This window comes from Danio rerio, chromosome 12 (genome assembly GCF_052040795.2).
Source record: "Danio rerio strain M-AB ecotype USA chromosome 12, GRCz13ab, whole genome shotgun sequence".
In the NCBI taxonomy this organism is placed as follows: domain Eukaryota; kingdom Metazoa; phylum Chordata; class Actinopteri; order Cypriniformes; family Danionidae; genus Danio; species Danio rerio.
Genome location: NC_141032.1, coordinates 39,691,758 through 39,714,680, shown reverse-complemented (window position 1 = coordinate 39,714,680; position 22,923 = coordinate 39,691,758). Strand labels below are relative to the sequence as shown.

The following is a 22,923-nucleotide window of genomic DNA, read 5'->3' as shown; positions in this document are numbered from 1 at the left end:
CAGTCATGGATATATTTATATGAATAACGGCATACAATGAAGTCCGACACAGATAATTTATGACAGATTATTCATAATCATGGATGAATGATGATATGAAATGAAGGCTTTTAATGCTTTTTTTTTTTGCACTGACGTCAACAGGGGTTAACTGTACACATTTAAATGCCATGCTGAAGTCTATATATTCTCCATTTTATTAATGAAACTTGACTTGGGTTGCCGTTGTTTTAATTTTAAAAGAGCACAGTAATAAAATAGTTTTCTAAAGAAGTTGACACCATGGCAGATGTGAAAGCACTGGGTTGTAAACTTGAGTAAAAGAACAATGATGTGAAAACAGCATTACTGTATGTGGTAAAGTAAACAGGGTAATGTCAAGTTGTTTGGAACAGTGGTGCTCTATGTCTGAGTGCTTTCCCTTCATGCTTTTTTTTAAAAGGCCAACCAATATGGCACTTTTTAGCACTTAATATTCTTAATTCTACACTAAAAATATTGGTAAATTAGCAGTTTTTTGTATTTTGCAATTTATGTTTTTATTTTTCTCTGTTTATTTATGTTTTGAATTGCATTTTGGCACCTTGATCTTTCTTCCAACAACTTTTAAACCTTGAAAAGCTCAAAAAGTGACTTTTATGAACATTTTTAATATTTTAAAGTGATGTATTGTTTGGGTTGGTGTTGTATATTACGCTACAAAAATCTTGCAATAATCTACCAGTACATTTTCTGTTATTTACCACGCTTATTTCTCTATATATTATTTATTATGTATTATATTAATTTTAAAACACTTAAAAGTCAATAAAAGATACTTTGTTAAACTGTAGAGTTGAATTTATAACATCAAAAGTCGACAGACTTCAAGAGATCAAACATCCAATAATGCAATACACACTCGTAAATAAATGGAAAACACTTGTGAATCACAAAAGACGGAAACTGTTAATTAACAGATATTTTTACAGTCTGTGCAGAAACGTCTTAATCTATTTTGGAGTGCAAAACTTCAGAAAGTTATTATAGTAACTGATTATTTGTTTTTGTTTTTCTGCTGCTTATTTGCCATTCAGAGATCGAGAGAAAAGAAGAGGTATGTCTTACTTTTTGATTTCTCACACAATGCATGTGACATACAACCATACAATAAAGTTGCATCATTTTTAAAAACTTTAATATTATATATGCACCGAAATAGGGTGACACAATGGCTCAATGGTTAGCACTGTCACATCACAGCAAGAAGATCTCTGGTTCGAGTCCCGGCTGGGCCAGTTGGCGTTTTTGTGTGGAGTTTGTATGTTCACTCCATGTTGGCGTGGGTTTACTCCAAGTGCTCTGGTTTCCCCCACAGTCCAAAGACGTGCGCTATAGATCAATTGAATAAACTAAATTGTTCGTAGTTTATATGTGTGAATGGGTTTGTATGGATGTTTCCCAGTATTGAGTTGCAGCTGGACCTGCATCCGCTGCGTAAAACAAATGCTGGATTAGTTAGTGGTTCATTCCACTGTGGCGACCCCTGATGAATAAAAAGACTAAGCCGAAGCAAACGAATGAATGAATTAATGAATGAATGCACCTAAATATGGGTGAAACAATGTTACATCGACATACAGCATTACATATTATGCTTTATGATGCTGACAAACTAGCAAAACTATGATTTCTTATTTTGGGGCTGCGTTGTTATCCATTTAATATTTCATGAAATGATTTCAGTTTTGAATAACCTGAAAAATAATTATAATATATATATATATATATATATATATATATATATATAAAATATGCAGATCAAATTCTAATATATTTGGGAAGACAACCATTTCAATGTGGTCATGTCATTGGCCCATGAACATTTCCAGTTTGTTATCAAACTATTTCATAACTGTAACAAGAGGCAATCCACTCATAATATTAAAACATCTATTGTAGCAATATTTATTGGGATTATTGGATGCTATACATTTTTTTTAAATCTACAGCATGAAATACTGCAGGACCATTGTTTTTGTTTACATCCCTCAAACACATTTTCATCTCTGACCCACATTAATAGATTTGACACCAATACACATTCCATTGCACTTACAGAACTAATGCATTTTACTAATGGAAACAATTGCAACGTAATATGATTTAGAAATCTATTGCACACACACACATACACACACACACACACACACACGCACACGCACACGCACGCGCATGCGCACACGCACACACACACACACACACACACACACACACACACACACACACACACACACACACACACACACACACACAAATATCAAATTTGATGAATATTGCTCTATCATTCACCAGTAAATCGATTACACGCTAATATAAATGCCTGGCTGTGTGTGCAATCTCTCTCTGATGGTGTGCGTTATGAAATCAGGGAACAGATTTCAAACTTCTGATGTTATTACGCCGAAATGTCAGCTATCAAAAGCCATAGACTTTAACAAGCAAAACAGGTGTCGCTGTCAAAACTAGTTTCCAGAAAAGAAACTTGTGTGTGTGTATGTGTGTGCGATGCAGAAAAATAGATTGAGATTTACTGTTTATTTGTCACAGCTCCAGTGCCTGTCTGTATGCATCTGTAGACTCATTAATCACCATGTCCCGAACACACACACACACACACACACACACACACACACACACACACACACACACACACACACACACACACACATAGTACAGAAGAAGTTGACGTAGCAAATCATTCTGGTGCCACTTAGTAACCCTCACACTTACTGGCACCAATGACTCAAACAGGGCCAGTATGTTCGCCAAATCTGCAATCTTCACCCCGTACCAGCTGCCATATGGCCTTCCAGAAACTTCTACATCGCCCACAGTACCATTAGGCCACCAGCCACCAAATTTACAGTGGCATCTGGGGTCCGAAGGGATTAATTAGCTCCAGGAAAGACCACACTCACAAGCTTCTGACCATCCCATCAACATCTTCTCGGATTTGGGCAACACTCCCATCAATCATCACCCGGCCCATGTCTTTGATCCGCGCCGCGCAACATAAACATGAGTGCAATTTGCTTCGCTGCTTTTATGGGAGCCCCTTTTCCTGTTTCATTAGAGCCGATTTTCTATGGTGCCACCTCCTTTTGAGGATCATACAGATCCACAGAGGAAGAAAGAGAAGTGTGATGTGGGAAGAAATGGGTGATTGGCAAGCAGGTGTGACAGTATGTGACTGGGTGGGTTTGGATTATAAAGAGATGATCTGGGGACGTGGCCTGTGTCCTTGTGAAACCCCGGTTGTGGGGTCCCTTTATGCATTAGCACTCCATTAATCATTGTCACAGCCTTCACGGTCCTCAGACACCCTTTATGACCATAAAAGTTTCAAATCCATCAACGTTTTACAACGATGCATTTTGATTATCATTTGTGCAACTAATTATCTTGAAATTAGAAGTGTGTGGCCTGTTTAGAGCAGAGTGTGTGTTTACTTTAGTATGTTTATATCTATATTCCTACATATTGTATGTTATTCCCAGTTAGGGTTGTCACAATACTGGAATTCAATACTAATCTGCACTGAAATTTTAAAAATGTCCATTTCTTGCTGACATTTAAGAGCTATGGAGCATGTATTTAAACACAGCTGATTTTCCATTGTGTTCACATGCTCAACAGAAATGACTGCGATTGGCAGAGAAGGTCATCAGTTCACCAAACTCACCACTGTTTACTGACTGTAACCGCAGATACAGGGACACTGGAGCATTTTAAAGCCACAATTCATCGGTGGATCGCTCGTATGTCAGCTTATAGACAAACCAGCTGATCGCCATCACTTTGAAACGCACCAGTGTCCCTGTATCTGTGGTTACACACAGTAAACAGCGGTGAGTTCTGTGAACCGATGACCTTCACAGCCAATCACAGTCATTTCTGTTGAGAACATGCTCAACAGTGCTTAAAACTTCAGTACCGATTGGTATCGAATTCCAGTTTTGTAACAACCCTATTTCCATTAGTTGCATTGAGCTGGTCTCGGCCACCCCACCTACCCACATTTAACCTCATCTACCTGGCACTATATTCCGTAAAGTTGTATATACATAGTTTATACATGTATATACTAACTGCATTTCATTTGCTCTGTACTGTACTTTGCACAATTACGATAAAATTGAATCTAATCTAATGTTTTATTCAATAAAAGCTATTTATATCAGTGGTCCCCAACCTTTTTATCATTGCGGACCGGTCAACGTTGACAATTTTACCATAACCCCAGGGGGTGTGGGGGGCTGTGAGTAAATTGCTAGGCTACCATTAACGGTTCTCATGACAGGCTGACAAAACACTGCTGCAACTCTGATACAAGTTTTTTATGGAGAAAATTATGCACTGCCATGTTTGGGTGCTCTGTGTTTGTCTAGGATAATTAGACAACTGAAATGTGTATATTCCATACAAAGTATAAAGCTGATTGGTCAGTTTTTGTCATGTGACTCACTGTACACTTGTAGGATTCTGAAAACTTGAGATGTTTTTAACCGGGTGCCGCATGTGCATCACTACCAATATGCGCGCCTCCAATGGAAATATTGAACTAGTACGTGGAAAATATGAAATATATTTGCGATCTCCAGCAGTTGATCGTTTTCCTGCACAGACATGCTGGATTTACCTGATTTGTTGACAAATGGGTTGCGGGTGCACTCCTTGGCAGTTTGTGGGTCCTTCACTCTGCCTTTTTCCCTTCACAACGAAACTTTCCAATGTTGTCTGTTTCTAAGGGTGCTTTCACACCTGCCTTATTTAGTTCGTTTGAATAACACCAGAGTTTGTTTTCCCTCTTGGTGCGGTTCGTTTGGGCAGGTGTGAATGGAGCAACCGTACTCAAGTGCGCACCAAAAGCGGACCAAAAAAACGTACTGAGACCACGTCTTCAAGCAGGTCTCAGTAGGCTTTCAAACGAACCCTGGAGTGGTGAGAATATGATCCAAACTAAAACAGACCCAACCGCAAAAAGTACTGCGCCTTTTGGACTAATCCAGCTGCCGTAGGCCGATGCACTGTACATTATGGAATATGGAGGGAAAATATTTGTTGACAGCGCTTTACCAACAAAGAGAGAGAGAGGTAAAATCATTACCTGATGAATCGTTGATAATATTTCCGCAAGATGACCATGTCGCAGTTTAGCTAAATTAATTCACGCCTCCTATTGAAGTGACGTACAATGCATTAAAACATTGTTTTCCAGCCACGGTCGCGCTTCATTCTCAAAATGTTTAGTTTGTCTAAAGCAGGGATACAATCAGTCAGCGCAGTCGTCCCTCCATATTAAAAAGTGACATTTTGTTTCTGCCGGTTTGTTTACTTGCGGGAGTTTATTAGCTGTTTGTCGCATGTGAATTCTGACCAATCAATAAGCAGTTTAGGAACTATGTTCAACAACATCTGGCCAATGAGTGATGTGGATTTTGTCAGATGATTGCATTTTGGTTCTTTTCAACTGGTTCAGACTAAAGCAATCAGTGTGCTGTGAAAACTACCCAAAGATGGCAGAAAATCCAACATTGTATCATTTATTGGCCTTGGTCCTGACCAAATGAACCGAACTACAGATGTGAAAGCACCCTTACTCACTTTGCTAGCTTGTGGGTCAAATTTTGGCTTTTTTAAAAATAAAAGATCGTTCAGACTCAGATAATAAATAAAAATGGGCCCAGTGCTAATTGATTCACAGCTTGGTATAGGTCCAGGGTTTGTGGACTACGGATTTAGATAATCTTAAAATCATAAAACAAAGGTTTGTTGTTTAAGAAAATAATAAACACCTATATAAACTATATAAGATAATAGGAAGTTTCAGAAAGTAAAATTAACTATTTTACGGTGTGTCAAATTAGAGCCAATGCAGATCGTACCAAAACATACTAATGCAATTGTACATTTGGATTAAGATTTCATGTTAGCCACTAACATGAAATAGTTACGCATTGCTGTATAAACCATTTATAAAAAATTTAAAGAATAACAATGGTCCTAATGTATTTCCTGTTTTACATTTTTATTTTCTGTAGCTTCTAAGAATCCAAAAAAAGGTCTACATATTGATAAATAATGTTATGATAGCTTTTTTAATGTTAAGTTATGATTGAGCTGCCTCTTGTTACAGTTATGAAATAGTATGATAAAAAGCAGGAAATGTTCATGGGCCAATGACATCACTACATTGAAATGGTTTATAAGACTGTTCATTTATGCTTGCAAAACAATTCTATCATAAAAGTAAACTACCTTTCAAATGTATTCCTGAAAAAAAAAAAAACTCTTACAATTATTCAATAAGAAAATGGGCTTTTGGAACTGGAGAAGAAAAAAGGATAAAATGTGATGCTAAAAAAAATAATCATGGTAAATTGCAGCAGTAAATAGCCACACTTTTTTCTCAGGTTCACTTTACAGCCAATTCATTTAAAGTCAACGTAAAACCTTATAGCAAAGTGTTACAATAAAAAACTTTGCGAGGACATAAAAGAACAAATGGTGCCATCGCGGAGACATTCAGCAAAAGTTCACTCGAGAACATTTTATTCAATTAGAACCGACAAAGCTGGCTAACTTACTAAAAATCTGTTTGCTGTTTTGATGAGGCTCGTTGTGGAAAACGGTTTCCATGATGTGCTACTTTGCGATGCTCATTTCAGTGAAATCTGAGTGGGTTGATGAGGGAGAGATGAGGAGAGTGCGGTCGCATGCAAATGCTAAAATGCTTTTTTGAATGATTTAATGATGCACTAAACGTATGTAACGGTTAAAAGACTGGGCTTTCCTAAAAGGATCCAGAATGCTTTTGTGCAATCGAATCCAATGTTCCAGTCTGCTGCGAATTTGAGCAGAAATAAATAAATAAATACATTTCAGCACAACAATTTGAACGACCTTTTGAATTGGATGCCGTGTATTTTATTTAAACGTTGACTGCGCTGAAGTCTGTTTTGGTAAATGTCACCAAATAGCTTTTAAATGAGGACCAAAATATGAACTCGCACAAATACAATTACACTTCCACATGATTGGTCAAGCAGAAGCCAGTGCACCTTTCCAAATCCAAAAGCAAATCACACCAGCAGAAGTGGTTGTGTGTCTATAATTTACGCCCCATTTGTTATGATACGAGTTCAAAGCTTGATGGGGGTTGGGGTCTTTGGGAACCCCCGTGAGGACAGCACCCAGAGACCAAACAATCCGCTCCCTGAGGCTCCCTTTGACTCGTCCCAGGGGCAAGTTACCCAGACAGAACTCAGGCTTGGACCCACCAGCCGGACCTCCTGGCAGACAGAAGGGAGATCAGTCACAGCCGTCCCCTGTGGCTAATGCTGATCTGAGGCTTAACCCTGATCTCTCAGGTTTACCAGCTCTGATATTCCTTAATACATTTTTTTTCACAATTGCTAAGGATCTGAACTCCATTTTCGGAACCAGATTCCTGCGGACCTAAACCAATTTCTTCAATTATTCACTCTTTTTGCTAAAGTCGCAAGGAATTCAAAGTTGGCTCTTCTTATTTTTCTATAAAGTAGCGCTTGTTATAAACAATAATTCAACAATAATCAATAAAATAAAAACAATAATCTTTAATCAAATATAATAACCTTCTCTTCCACCTTAAATGACTTTTCTTCACTTCTAGTCACATGGAATTTCTTTAGGGTGGAGCTATCTGTATTTTAGGAAGGGACTATCAGGGTAAGCCTTGTTTCTGCTCTGGCTTTGTCCATTTTTCTCCATTTTGTTAGCAACGTCCGACTATCCAATCAGTCTCCAAAGGACAAAATCATGCACCACCCTACATTTCAGAACTTTTTCAAATAGATACATGTCAACAATGGAAATAATCTTAACCTTTGTTTCATGGCAACTTTAAAGAGCCGGTTAGACCAAAAATGAAAATTATGTAAATAAATCACCCTCATGTCATTCCAAAATCCTGAAACCTTTGTTTGGTTTCAGAATACAAATTAAGCTATTTAATGTGCAATCTGAAAGCTACATCATCCTCCATAAACAGCTCCCAATTCATTCAAAGTCAATAAAGGTACCAAAAAACATCCTCAATACAGTCCATGTGCCTTCAGTGGTTTATTTGACATAATATCAAGCTTCTTTCATGGGCACATAAAACAAAAATAATGAACTTCAAAAAAAACTTCAAAAATAATGAACTTAAAATAAACTTCAAAAATAATGAACTTCATTCAACAGTGTCTTCTCCTCTGTGTCAGTATATTGTGTACATTCACAGGGAAATGTTGCAAAAATGGTACACAAAAGCAAGCAGCAAAACACAGTTCAAAATGCAAGTTTAGTAATATAAATAATTCGGTTCAATACTATACTTGCAGTATAGCCTATGCTGTACATACTCTATTGCAAGGTTGCAAAAAAATTTCACGCTACAGGTTACACATTTATTTAGTTTTAAAGTTGTGTTCTCCATTTTTAATGTAGTGACTAATGAACAATTTTTCACAATATTCATTGTTTCAAAGCAGCCTTACAAAGGTTGCACATTATTATTTTCAAAAGAGAAAAAGGTTGTTGTGTATATACAGTAGACACTACAGCTATCGAGCATATAAGTGGTTTTAATCTGAGAGTGACACAATTTTTCTGAAGAAGAAATAACTATGTATTTATTTATTTATTTATTTTATTTTTTTATAAAGTGATCTGGCCATTACAATGATTACAAATATGATTTTATGTATTGGTACAAGCATCAAAGTGTTTATACTTTAGGGGTGTGCAATTTAGGGGAACATATAATTGCAATTTTTTTATTATTATTTAATTTGCCATTTAATTTTGTAGTCAAGATTCAGCTCAATGTTCTCTATGAATATTGAGTGAGTGTTAGTTAAAAACGGAACTGAAAAGATATAATCTTATATTAGTAAACAACTCTGAGGTTGTACTTTGCAGTTGCTTGTTACTAGATTGAGTGTCACTGTCAATACTTTTACTTGACTGTTTAGCAAGACCATGTGAGAGTTGTAGAGAGCTAGCTGCCAGCACTTTCATCACTTTGGAACTGTATGTACTTGTTTTCCAGTCTCTTACAGATCACTTCCTGATTTATATTGTACATTTCTTCTTTTCCTAAAAAAAAAAAAAAAAAAAAAAAAAAAGTCTTTAATTATAATTATTTTATATTAAATTAAATACATTTTTACATTAAAATAAAACATTACATAAATGTGTATGCATTCAATTAATAAAAACGTAAATTAACAGTATTATTAGACTAGTTTCTGGCATCATAGTCTGTACACTGACTGATGGGTGCATCATGAAGTTTCGTTTGATTTTGCCAAAAAAAGTCTTCTTTGAATTATATTTAAAGATTTGCATTTAAGATTTTGAGAAAATGAGTGTTCAGTAAAAGTTCAGATAACTGTAATGAACATTACACTGTGTAAGTGTGCTGTTGCTGCATCTACCACCAGGGGGAGTCTACCCCACAGTTTTTTGTTGTTTTTCCCACCAACAACTTCACTTTCTCCTGCTTTCTTCAAATATGGTCTAGACATGCTGGAAAACAAGTAGTGAAGTACAGCATGGGGTACAATTTTGAAACCATGGCACAGAAACCACATTAATCAGAGACTTGGATTCGCATCAGCTTTCATCTGGTATGTTAAAAGCAGAACTGATAAATGTGCTCTATGGGTCTGATGACCACCCTGGTTCATCTGGACCCTCTCAGAGGAAAATGGCAGCAGTTCAAGTGCTGAAACATGGAAATTTGCACAACAGAACGTGCTGAATAAAAGGTGATGACTGCTTTCATTCACTGTAGGCTTGATTCATAAAAGCGAGAGTGCAAGGAGAGATTAATGCTAGCGGACGTTAAAGATGTTTCATGTTCACCGGGTTTCCATCAGCACATCCAAGAAGAAAAACAGAACCACTAATGATTCATCAGATTTGGACAATTTTATGTAGATGGATTTTTTATTTAAAAAAACAAAAAAAGGCTGTATTTCTGTAAATTGTTCAGAAGGTGTGAGAATAGTATTTGCAAAACTTACTTGGTAAACCTCCATTTAATACTTTAAAGACCACATGGAGTTGCTGAGACCTTTACTTAATATGTTAATGTGCTTCTATTAAAACGGAATATTGAGTAGGAGGCAGGGATTTCTATTTTGCGCATCCTTACCTCATTGAAATCTATTGGTAAGAGGTGTGTGGTTAAGAATATTGTGGCTGAAGCATCATGGTGGCATCAACAGAGAAAGAACACGAAAATGAAAATTTTGATTTAGTGGATTAACCTGCATGTATTAATTGTTGCTGTAAAGAATAACAAATGTATGCCAGCAAAATAAACATTGTGACCTTGATTTTGCACAGACTTTAATATGTTTCAGAGGGGGAAAAAATGTTATTAAACAAGATAATAAAAAGACACTTAAAAAGCAAATGTACAAAAAGATTTTTTGTTTCAGATAAATGCTTTTTTCAGAAAAATGAAGCAGCACATTTTTTTTATTTTTTTTTATTAACACTAACCGTATTTCAGAAGACTTATTTATTAAAATTTTTTTTTACCTGAGCAGAAAACAAACAATTTTTTAGATGTATTAAATAAAAATTCAGCTTCAATATAAAAAAAAACATTTTAAAAGATTTAATAACAACATTAAAACAACAAAAAGTAAATAAGAACATTACAATTCTTAAATAATTTTTAATTAGTTTTATTATTAAAATACTGCATATAAAAATGCTATATATATATATATATATATATATATATATATATATATATATATATATATATATATATATATATATTTGAATTTTTGGCTTTTTTTATTTTACAAATGTTTAATAGAGCGAGGACAATTTCACAGTGCCTCTGATAATATTTATAGCTAGAATAAAAGCAGTTTTAAAAAAATTAAGTTCATTTTAAGGTCTTAATTTTTAGCCCGTTTAAGCAAAATTTTTATTTCAATAGTCTACAGAACAAACCATCAATATCAATTGACTTGCCTAATTGCCCTAACCTGGTTAGTTAACCTAATGAACCAAGTTAAGCCTTTAAACGTCACTTTAAGCTGTATAGAAGTGCCTTGAAAATACCTAGTCAAATGCTATTTATGTCTAGTCAAATGCTCTTTATATATAGCCAAATGCTATTAAATATTAAAGAAATCAGTTATTAAAACTATTGTGTTGAAAAAAAAAATATCTCCGTTAACAAAAATTTGAGAATAAAAAATAAAAAGGGGGGCTAATAAATCTGACTATACACACACACACACACACACACACACACACACACACACACACACACACACACACACACACACACACACACACACACACACACACACACACACACACACACACACACACACACACACACACACACACACACAGTGCTCAACATAATTGACTACACCCCACTTTGAAAATGAATATTTTGAACCATTTATCCATAAATATACTTTGGTGAATTTGAAAAAAACTGATTAATTAAATAGATATATTTATTAAAATAATATTTTAGTTACCAAACATCTTTAGGAATAGAAAGACAACACACTTAAATTAATGCGAAATATTGAAAAAAAGTAAAATAAATAAATACAAACCACAAACATTCAGAATAATTGTAGACATTTGTTTCACTTGATTTTTGCTCTTTTTTCCACTAACATTTAAATTTGAGTGTACTAATTTTGTACCGTTATCATAAGTTATTTTGTTAGATTAGCTGCAGATTTGGTTTCAGTACTGACTAATCTTGTATGCACAAAAATATAATAGAAAATATTAATTTAAATAAGAGATTGGTGAGGGGTATACTCATGTATGTTGAGCATATACACCAAATACAGGCAATGCATGTGGATATTGTGGTATGATGACAAAAAATGCCCATAGTTTAACTCCTACATACTGTATGTAAACAATCAAGAAACTTCCAAATGAAATCTAGAAATCAGGCCCTAAGAAGACAACTCTGCACAATTAACTGAGGTTTGAGAAAGCAAGATGGAGAAAGAAAGGTCATTTGTCTGATCTGAGCAACTCCTGCATGTCAAGACTTGAGATCTTACAGAGAAAATGAAACGGAACAAAAGAGGCAGTCTGCATCACGAAATACACCAACACATCCAATGGAGGTCAAAGTGATGTAAACCAGCTAATGTTTGTGTAGTGTCAATGAGCAAGGACGAACTACAGTAATCCTCTCCAAGAACTGCTGCCAGATTTGTTGGAAATTATAGTTTCACGAAAAACCTTGAGATCAGAATAATTACTTTGAACATTAAAGTCTACACGTCAGGAGGATAACTGAAAGTGTTCTTTTGAGCACCAAATAGCACGAGTATAATGATGGAAAATCAAATAAACTTACAATAGAAACATTTTAATATTCTTATAGTAATAATTTAGCACTGAAGATGCATAAAAACCGTTTGTTTCACTACTTGTTCCAAACCCGTTTGAAACCGGTAGCCATTGACTTCCATAGTACAGTATTTTTTTTATATTTAGTAAATATATTAATTCAATCTATGACTTAATTAAACTTTTATGTATTTTTAGTATTTATTTATGGGAGGCACAGTGGATAGCACGGTTGCCTCACAGCTAAAAGGTCGCTGGTTCGAGTCCCAGCTGGGCCAGTTGGTATTTCTTTGTGGCTTTTGCATGTTCTCCCCGAGTTGGCGTAGGTTTCCTCCGAGTGCTTCAGTTTCCTCTACAGTCCAAAGACATACAGTACACTAAGTGAATTGGATGAACTAAAATTGACCATAGTGTGTGTGTGTGTGTGTGTGTGTGTGAGAATGTGAGTGTGCATGGGTGTTTCCTAGTACCGGATTGAAGCTGGAAGGGCATCCGCTGCGTAAAACATATGTGGGAATAGTTGATGGTTCATTCCGCTGTGGTAAACCCTGATGAATAAGGGACTAAGCCAAAGGAAAATGAATGAATGATTATTATTTATGTATTGTGGATGCTGCATTACAACATTCTTTCAGGTTACAAGCAAAAAATCCAGATATTCCCAATGACTTACTAAATATAAATAGATAGATAGATAGATAGATAGATAGATAGATAGATAGATAGATAGATAGATAGATAGATAGATAGATAGATAGACAGATAGATAGATAAAGTGGAATATAACTAAATAAATTGCTGCAATATACCTTTTAAAATTAAATTTTTTCAAGAATATTCCAGAGATTCTAGATATGACTTATGGGAACCCTGTTGAAGGCTTGTTCAGTTTTATCTGAAATGGATAAACAGGAGTCTGATGCTAAACGCTTCAAATTAGATCACATTTGGAAAAAAATTAAGAGCCAACTAGACTAAACCAACCATCCAAAGTGAACCAAAAAATCCAACGCAATATCACTGCAATTCGTAACTTTTTGATGTAGTGGCTAATTCGTATGAATTCATACAATCTAATTCATACAATTTAGCTCTATTATCTCATCAGCCAATAATGGCTGGGTTTAGGGGTGGGGTTGGGTGCCACGCCTCCTTTTTAAAATCGTACATTTTCGTGTGAGTTAACTTGTATAAACTGGTAAAAATTAGCCACTAAACTGACAAAACGTAAAATACTTATGTTTTCTCGTGAGATCAGGCTGAAAAAATCCTGATTAAATTTTGTACATCAGACAATATCGTCAAGGTCTGAAAGGTGGAATACTTCACATTTACCTATACAGTCATTTTCTGCAAATGCTGTTAATTATCTTTTTTTTTTTTTTTTTTTTTGAAAATTTGACGACCAGCAGTTTGTACAGGTAGTTTATAAAATGAAACACAAATTAATAATTTACTCTACTAAAAATCTATTAATGGCAACTCTTGAGAATAAATTAAATAAATAATACATTTTTATTTATTTTTTCCCAGTGCTGCATATACAGTATATACTAGCATCCCAGCTAACCCATCCAGTATAAAAAATGTTCACACACATTCAATGGCATCTCGATATACTGTGCGCCATCTGTCTAAGCTGTGTGAATGTAGAGGGGGGTGTAAACTACAGTACAGTAGGATTGTACAGGGGGGGATCTATTAAAAAAAAAAAAAACGTGCATGGACACAGTCTGTAATTGTTCCCTACTTAAGCGAATCAAAGGCCCGATCTCCGCAAATGCCGTGCTATATGATTGAGCTGTCAGACACAATATGCTAATTGTCATTCTTAAGACGCCTGGAAGATGGCTGCATTCCAGAGCTATGCTACTGTTAAATATAGATCTACTTATAGTTGGGCTGGTCAGACGAACCTCTAGAATCGGAGTTAAGGGTGAATAATCCATTTACATAAGCCTCTATGGGCAACATCTCCATTCACAGTCTGAGAAAAGGGGATGTTTCTTTGAGAATAAAGCCTGGTTTAACACTTGTAAATGCTTAATTGTCTTTCCTTTTTTTAGATAATTTCAGCTCTGTTCATGCATACATTTTTGCAAAATATGTATTTGTAATTACTTTTTATTGTACCCTCATTTTCTTTCCTAAATCTTTTGCATAAAGAAAAAAAAAAGTGTACCCATGACAAGGTAGCAAAATTGCAAATGTAAATGCACAATAAAACTGCAGTTCTGTGACATTTAAGCAAAATGGCTTCAATTGTATTTAAGTATTCAAAATTGTAAATAAAAAACAAATCATATACACACACAGGCCACTTTATTAGGTACACCTGCCCAACTGCTTGTTAATGCAAATTTCTAATCAGCCAATCACATGGCAGCAACTCAATGCATTTAAGCATGTAGACATGATCAAGACGATCAAACCTACATTTCAAATCGAGCATCAGAAGTATTAAGTAGGGTGATTTAAGTGACTTTGAACATGGCATGGTTGTTGGTGCCGGAAGGGCTGGTCTGAGTATTTCAGAAACTGCTGATCTACAGGGATTATCACGCACAACTATCTCTAGGGTTTACAGAAAATGGCCCAAAAGAGAGAGAATATCCAGTGAGCGGCAGTTCTTGTTGATGCCAGAGGAGAATGGCCAGACTGGTTCCAGCTGATAGAAAGTCAACAGTAACTCAAATAACAACTCGTTACAACCAAGGTATGCAGAAGAGCATCTCTGAAAGCACAACACCTCTAACTTTGAGGCGGATGAGCTACAGCAGCAGAAGACCACACCGGGTGCCACTCCTGTCAGCTAAAAACATGAATTCCAGGAGTTTTCCGGAAGACAGAACAATACGGGAGATGGGCAGGAGATGGGTCTGAATTACGGAAAACTTCCGGGAAAAACAGGAGTGTTGGCAGGTATGTAGTAAGGTGTACCTAAGAAAGTGGCCAGTGAGAGCAAGCACTGCAAAACGTGAAATTAGGAGTATGTGCGTGTATTAGTATAGATATTTCAGGTATATATACACTTATTAAATTATATGAGTGCGAGTGGTAGTTTTATTTATTTTTTTATTTACAAGTTGTGATGGTGAAACAGTGATTTAGTTTTTTTTTTTACAATATTTTTTTGGCAATTTTAGAAACAATAAACAACAGGAATTTTAAAAAGACTGGCTATAGGGTAGCGTTAAAGAAAAGAACCAATCAAAACCAAATCAGTCTTTCTAATATCTAAAAATAATCCCCTTTAACCTAATCTGGAAAACATTGTTGGTGCACATCCTCTTCCCTAGTGTACCTCTAGACAGTTGTAAACCTACATGTTAAGATGTATGTCACGTGATTTTCTTACCTACCAGCCTTGCTAACCTGTCTGCTTACCATTTTGACATGGAAAATAGTTGTTGTTTGAAAAACAAAACAAAAAAACAAGAACAACTGTGGCAATACGAATACAATATAATTACAAACTTTTGAGTGTTATCGCCAGGATGTTTGTTTTGGTACAAAAATCTGTGTGTTTTGCTCTCTATTGTGTGTAGCTATTTCAATAAGAGTAAAATAAAGAAAGATTTTTCATTAAAAAAGCCCTTCATTTGTTTTAAAAGAGACATCGAATGAAAAAGTGTAATGCAAAAGGACTGGTGCATTAAAAACAAGTCACTGTGCCCTTGCTTTTGTGATAACTTATTTGACTAGACAGTGGAGGCTTAAAAGAAAATCAGATTTATCTTTTTTTGCCAGTATAACATGTGCAAAAGTCACCCTTACACTGGATTATGGGAATCGGATTGGCCTGTTCTCCTTTGATCTGATAGATTACAGTGAATCTGTCATGGCAGGCTGGAGGATGGAAAAGTTTGGTCTGCCGGTCGGGCAAGTCCTTGGCTGGGCAACATTCTTCCACCCAAAGATCAGACCTCTGAGATTTGTTATGGTTAAGAGAATGTTAGTGCAAGACTCTGGGAAATGTTGCAGAGCTAGTTAAAATTCTGTGGGTAAGGTGACCATGAATGTGTAGCTGTGCTAATGTACCTATGCATGTATCTAGCAGAGCACAGGCTTGACAAATCCATAACTGGTTTACACCAGGACAAGTTATATCTGCCCGCATGACATGCTACTGTTTATTCATGAGATGCTCAGCCAATAGGAGCGCCACATGCCCCTTTGGGATCAGATCTCATTATAATGCTTGCTGTCTGTGTGGTTGTTAGATACAGTCAGCCTGAGCCAGAGAGCGGCATGGGTGAAAACAGATTAAAGCTGTCTGTTAACCTTTGGGACGTGCCTCTTGGAAATCCAGTCTGAGTGGGATAATTGGCTTTTTTAATTAGTTATAGCAGCGATGGAGGAAAGCACTTATGTTAATCACAGCACAAATACCTTGACACTTCCCCTCGTGTGCTTGACAGGACGTCAGATTGGCTGAAATGTTTAAGTGGCAGAAACCTCGCTCTTCATTTTACCACTACAGATGCTCTTAACATGCGCTCTTAACTGTAATGATGGAGGCATTCAAGAAGAGAAGAGAAGAGAAGAGAAGAGAAAAGAAGAGAAGAGAAGAGAAGAGAAGAGAAGAGAATGGATGGATGGATGGATGGATGGATGGATGGATGAGGAAAATAATAGACAGCTAGACAAATGGATGGATGGATAGATGGATGGATGGGTAGATGTAACAACAGACTGATGGAGCAAAAAACAAGTGGATGGACAAGGTAAAGAATCGACTATTAGAACAAAAACAAAAAGGATGGATGAGAAAAAATTAGACTGGTAGAATAAACATTAGATGATTGGTAGATGGATTTAAAATAGCCTGGATGGATGGATGGATGGATGGACGGATGGATGGAACAAAAAACATGGATGGATGGATCAATAGGCTGATAGAACAAAAACAAATAGATAGATGAGAAAAAAGACTGGTAGAATAAATTATGGATGGATGGATGGATGGATGGATGGATGGATGGATGGATGGATAGATAGACAGATGGAACAAAAAAACAAATGAATGGATATGGAAAATAATTGACTGGTAGAACGCTGGATGGGTGGATGGATGGATGGATAGGTAGATGGAAAAATAGACTGATGGAACAAACAGATGGATGGACAAGGTAAAGAATAGACAAAAAACAAATGAATGGACATGGAAAATAATTGACTGGTAGAACGCTGGATGGGTGGATGGATGGATGGATGGATGGATGGATGGATGGATAGGTAGATGGAACAATAGACTGATGGAACAAACAGATGGATGGACAAGGTAAAGAATAGACTATTAGAACAAAAACAAAAAAGGATGGATGAGTAAAAATTAGACTGGTAGAATAAACAATAGATGATTGGTGGATGGACCTAAACTAGCCTGGATGGATGGATGGATGGGTTGAATAAAACAGCATTATGAATAGACAGATATCATAAAAAGATTTTTAAAAAGCCATTTAGAATCTGAGCAATGTGTAATTTCCAAAACACATGTCCTTGAACAAAACCCTTATTTTAAACAGCAATTATCTCCAAACACTATCTAATTTCTCACCGAATCGTATTTCTGATTCAATTTTATTCTACCTGCAACAAAAACTCTTTAAAAAAGGACAGAAAAATAATGACAGACGTTAAACCAATGACATTTCCAAAATGATCTCTCTGATGAACAGTAAAAACCTCTATACCTTCACAAATCAAGTGCTGTAAACCCTAAAATAAATATACACAGAAAAATCAGCAATTCAGCACGAGTTGTTCATTTACAGGTTTGGCCTTCTATATTTCTCCCCCATCTTCCTCCTCTCTCTTTTTGGTCCAAGTTTGCGAATGCAGACATTAATCACTCATGTTGCAGACAGTGACATCAGCAGCATTGGTCGGGTAAACACACAGTCCTGTTTAAAAGTGTGTTTCCTTTTCAGAGAGTCTACTAAACAAACAGGCGACAGTCTGTGAACATGTGACATTAATTGGCACAATTTTAAGCAGTGGAATCCCAAGGGACCCTCACACTGCTATGACCTAATGTGTGACATCATCAGCACCAATAGGAAAAACCTAATGTACTCGAATGCATGGGCACCTGCAAAGTGCCAACGCTGCCATACAAACACTACCTGAGGTAAATCAAGTGTGCTGAGGATAAACATACATTTATCCTAACGTACATAAAGAACAGATATGTCAGACTTTTACACATGCAGCTGATTCATAAACATCTACCATGTAAGGAATAATTGAAGCAAGTCTCACCAATAGATTCATCTTTCACTCATTTGAGAAACAGTCAGACTAAATGTCACTTGAGTGACTAGGGTGAACAAAGGCGGCTTTGGTTACCCTACTGCATCCCACCCCCTCTCCCAGTTTGGCAAGCTGTCAGGGGATTATTTCATAGTGGTTATGGGATAGAAGATTTAGGGAGCAGACGGTACCTCCACAGCATTAAAAAAAAGCAGATGGATCTCTTTCAAAAAATATGATTCCTTTAGCCAAAGCAAAACCAGGTCTATGCATTTTCCACCCAAACTTCTCACCCTCTCTCTCAGAAAACATGGAAAAGCGCCCAGGTGATGGTAACGACCTGGCTGATTTTTCACTTTTCAACTGCATAAACCATAAATTGTCCTTTCGCCTCATAGCCAGTATATTACCTATGACATCAATCTCCTGACACTGGGAAAAGAACCAGGTCCCTTTAAAACCTAAGCACCATTGCCTTCGAAAAAACGGCCCTTGTTGGTGCATGACATCTCTTTATAGTAAGACGTCTGGCCAAGGGTCTAAAAAGGAGCAACCAGGGGGCTCGTGAAAAAAAAGCTCAGACATAAGTCTAGCACGTTTTGGCTTTCCCGTCATCCTAGCTAAATATTGTAATGCCATGTACAGTGCTTTTACAATTTCATCCTTCCCTGCACATTTTAGTTCAATGACTAAACACTCTTAGCTACTGATAGATTAGAACAAATAAAAAGCAATCAGGCTAAGATTACTAAAACAGGAGAAGACACAGGAAAATTACTATCATCTTTGTAGAGGCCAAAGCGAGCACATGCGCTAAAACTGATCTGCACTGGTCTTGTTTTCCTGAAAATACACCCAGTCAGTTATTAATCACTTTAGCCAGTGTAGCTACTTGCAATCTACACCCTTTGAATTTGAAGTTGACAGGACATTCTAAAATGCTTAACGTGAAAAAAGATTAAAGTGGCTTAACGTTCCTTAACATCAACTAGAGAAACTCAAATTTCTGTCCAATTTTACTTGTTATTAACATTAACTGCTGTATAAAGAGCGAGTCCCAATTTTATTAACTAGATGAAAAACATCATGTTAAGCGTTTTCCCTTATAAGGAAAATGCTTAACGGGGCTTAAAAAGCCCCCATTTAGAAATAAAAAAGATCATATTTTGGTTTTGGGGTTTTCCATCAACATGCTGATATGCATGCAAGGTCAAAAAACACTTTCATTGTCTTATAATATGCATTTATCTTTACCTAATTATCCCAGCGACTCCCATATGAATTGATCATCGATTCATTTGCTCCCAAACCCCTCCTTAGTGAGAAGTTAATCTGCGCTGTTTGGACCAATGACCCAGTCTATTGTGATTGGTAGACTGCCACAAGACAGCACGAGACACAGAGAAAAGCCCACCATGGCTACAGTATGATGTAGCAGAAAGCATGTGAGAGCCCAATACAGGAATGCAATGTGTCACGTTTTTAACATAGTTTTGGACGCAATATGTGAAATGCCCCATAAAGATTTAACCTGAGAGATACAGTACACGCACTGATCAATAATCGATACGTGATTACAAGCCGTGCAGGGTGATTACAACTTATAACACACAATTAAACACATATTTTGCAAACTACACAAAACGAGGCAATAATTTTAATCACATGTACATGTTATGATCCGGAGGAAGAAGGAACTGGTCCATTTAAACTGTATTAGTTATTGACAAAGTCCCATACATAATAGTCTCTGCTGCTCCTTCAATAGCAAACGGCCGGCGAATTCCACGTTGCAGTGTAGGTTACTGTATCAATCATCAGAAAAATGACAGGAACAAACACAGCACTAGGTTGGCTATACTGTGGTATTGTTGTGAAAATGAACTTTAACCCTTTATTCCCCGCAGCCGAATCTCCATCGGTCAGTGATCGTCATCTTCGCGTCATGATCAGTAGCGTGATGCCCCACGCCTCCGCTAGTGTCTGAAGTGAAAGAGTGTTCACATTATACCGGAACTGGAACTACATATTTGGTGATGTACCTTGTCAACGTCAATTACCATCAAGCAAAAGATCCAAACCCAACTAGATTTGTTTATTCAACTCTGAGTCAACTATTTCGCTAAAAAATTTATAGTTTTAAACATGCTGGACTTTTAGATTTAAACCTTATTTTGATGTTTTCATTCACTTAGTGCCGTGTTATATACTGCATGGAAGCTCATTTTCAAAAACCCTTAATAGAGGCTCTTTAATGTACCTTAACCACAAACGGGGGAAACCAAATTTCTATCAAATTTAACTTGTGATTATAGCCCTAACTACTAGCAAAAGAATGAGCCCCATTTCCACAGCTAAAGTGAACAATATTGTGTTAAGCGTTTTCCCCTGTGTTGTTGTGGGGATGTCAATGACATGGACAAGCACATTCTTTTGACAGCAGGGTTTAATTTATTGTAAATAAAATTTAATTTTATGAACAGCCTTTTTAACATTTTGTCTCCCTCGGTTGTTGTAAAGTTATGTAAAGCCTTTCCTTATTATGGACTTCAGTAGGGAGTTGACTTCATCTATGGAATTAGGGCCCATTCTTTTGATGATAGCGTTAATCACAAGTAAAGTTTGACAGAAATTTGGGTTTCCCTGGTCAATGTTTAGCCACGTTAAGCTGTTATATATATATATATATATATATATATATATATATATATATATATATATATATATATATATATATATATATATATATATATGTGAAGTTTATTCATAAACTAATTTCGAGAGGAGCACGTGATTATGATTGAACACGGCTGGTTCTGCATTAGCATGCTTGATCCACCAATCAGGCCATTCCTAACCACTATAAAGAGCCAGGGTTTTCTCACTACAGTCATCTTCGATTTGAAGAATACACTGCTCTGCAGCTACTGCTACTGCTACTGCTACTGCTACTGCTACTGCTACTGCTACTGCTACTGCTACTGCTACTGCTACTGCTCCTGCTCCTGCTCCTGCTCCTGCTCCTGCTACATCAACTTCTCCATCTACATCAACTTCTCCATCTACATCATCAACTTCTCCAGCTACATCATCAACTTCTCCAGCTACATCATCAACTTCTCCAGCTACATCAACAACTTCTCCAGCTACATCAACAACTTCTCCAGCTACACCAACAACTTCTCCAGCTACACCAACAACTTCTCCAGCTACACCAACAACTTCTCCAACATCAACAACAACAACAACTTCTCAAGCTACATCAACTTCTCCAACATCAACAACAACCTCTCCAACAACAACAACAACTTCTCCAGCTACAACAACTTCTCCAGCTACATCAACTTCTCCAACAACAACATCAACTTCTCCTGCTACATCAACTTCTCCAGCTACATCAACTTCTCCAACAACAACAACAACTTCTCCAGCTACATCAACTTATCCAACTACAACTTCTCAACCTTCTACTTCAAATTGCCTCACACAATGCAATCTCTGTGTCTTCAACCCAATTCTCTAACAAAATCACAGTAAAAACTAGATCACCATCTATGAACTTTGCCTAAACTCTCGATGCCTGCGATCCAAGCTGAACTCTCTTCTAGGGGTGCACCAGCGGTAACATACATGACACTTTTCAAGGGGAAGTCTCACAAACTACAACTAAGATTAAACATCCATCTTTAAATGATGATTATAGCGTGAATAGAATGACTCACCTCTCAATCAAGGTTCTAGACAATCCAATCCTTAAAACATCAGTCCACAACTTATGCATACATTGATAAACATCCATGTTAATCCTCCAAACTAATCGCTGTGGTGCATTCAATAGAGTAGCGTCTCCAATCATAACATTAGTTCTCTGGCAAACAAAATGGCCGCCAGCCTTTTTCTGCAACTTTGATTGACACTCCTTCGAGCCAATAGCTGAAAGGAGAAGCGTCACCATCCAATGAACTCTCAAAATTTGAGATGGTCCCACCCTCTCTCATGACAAGCTCATGAATTATTATCTTTACATTTACACAATTACTACTAAATGGTGACATTAATTTTAAGTTCAGGGTTTGATGTTGGCAGATGATAAATAAATAAATACATAAATTAATAAATAAATAAATAATAAAGAAAATAAATAATTATAAAAAGTATAAAAAAAAAAAAAAAAAAAAAAAAAAAAAAAAAAAAAAAAAAAAAACTGCCACATCTGATAGCAGTTTAACT

At 36.4% G+C, this 22,923-nt stretch overlaps 1 long non-coding RNA gene across 14 annotated transcripts in view; it reads right to left on the bottom strand.

Moving 5' to 3' along the window:
• Window positions 1-22,563, bottom strand: part of LOC108191741 (uncharacterized) — a 197,626-nt gene extending 175,063 nt beyond the window's left edge. For all 14 annotated transcript variants that reach the window (XR_015504428.1, XR_015504427.1, XR_015504425.1 and 11 more), the window contains exon 1: window positions 22,416-22,563. This is a non-coding gene — a long non-coding RNA (uncharacterized LOC108191741). The remainder of the gene's footprint in view (window positions 1-22,415) is intronic.
• Between the last annotated feature and the right edge of the window lie 360 nt (window positions 22,564-22,923).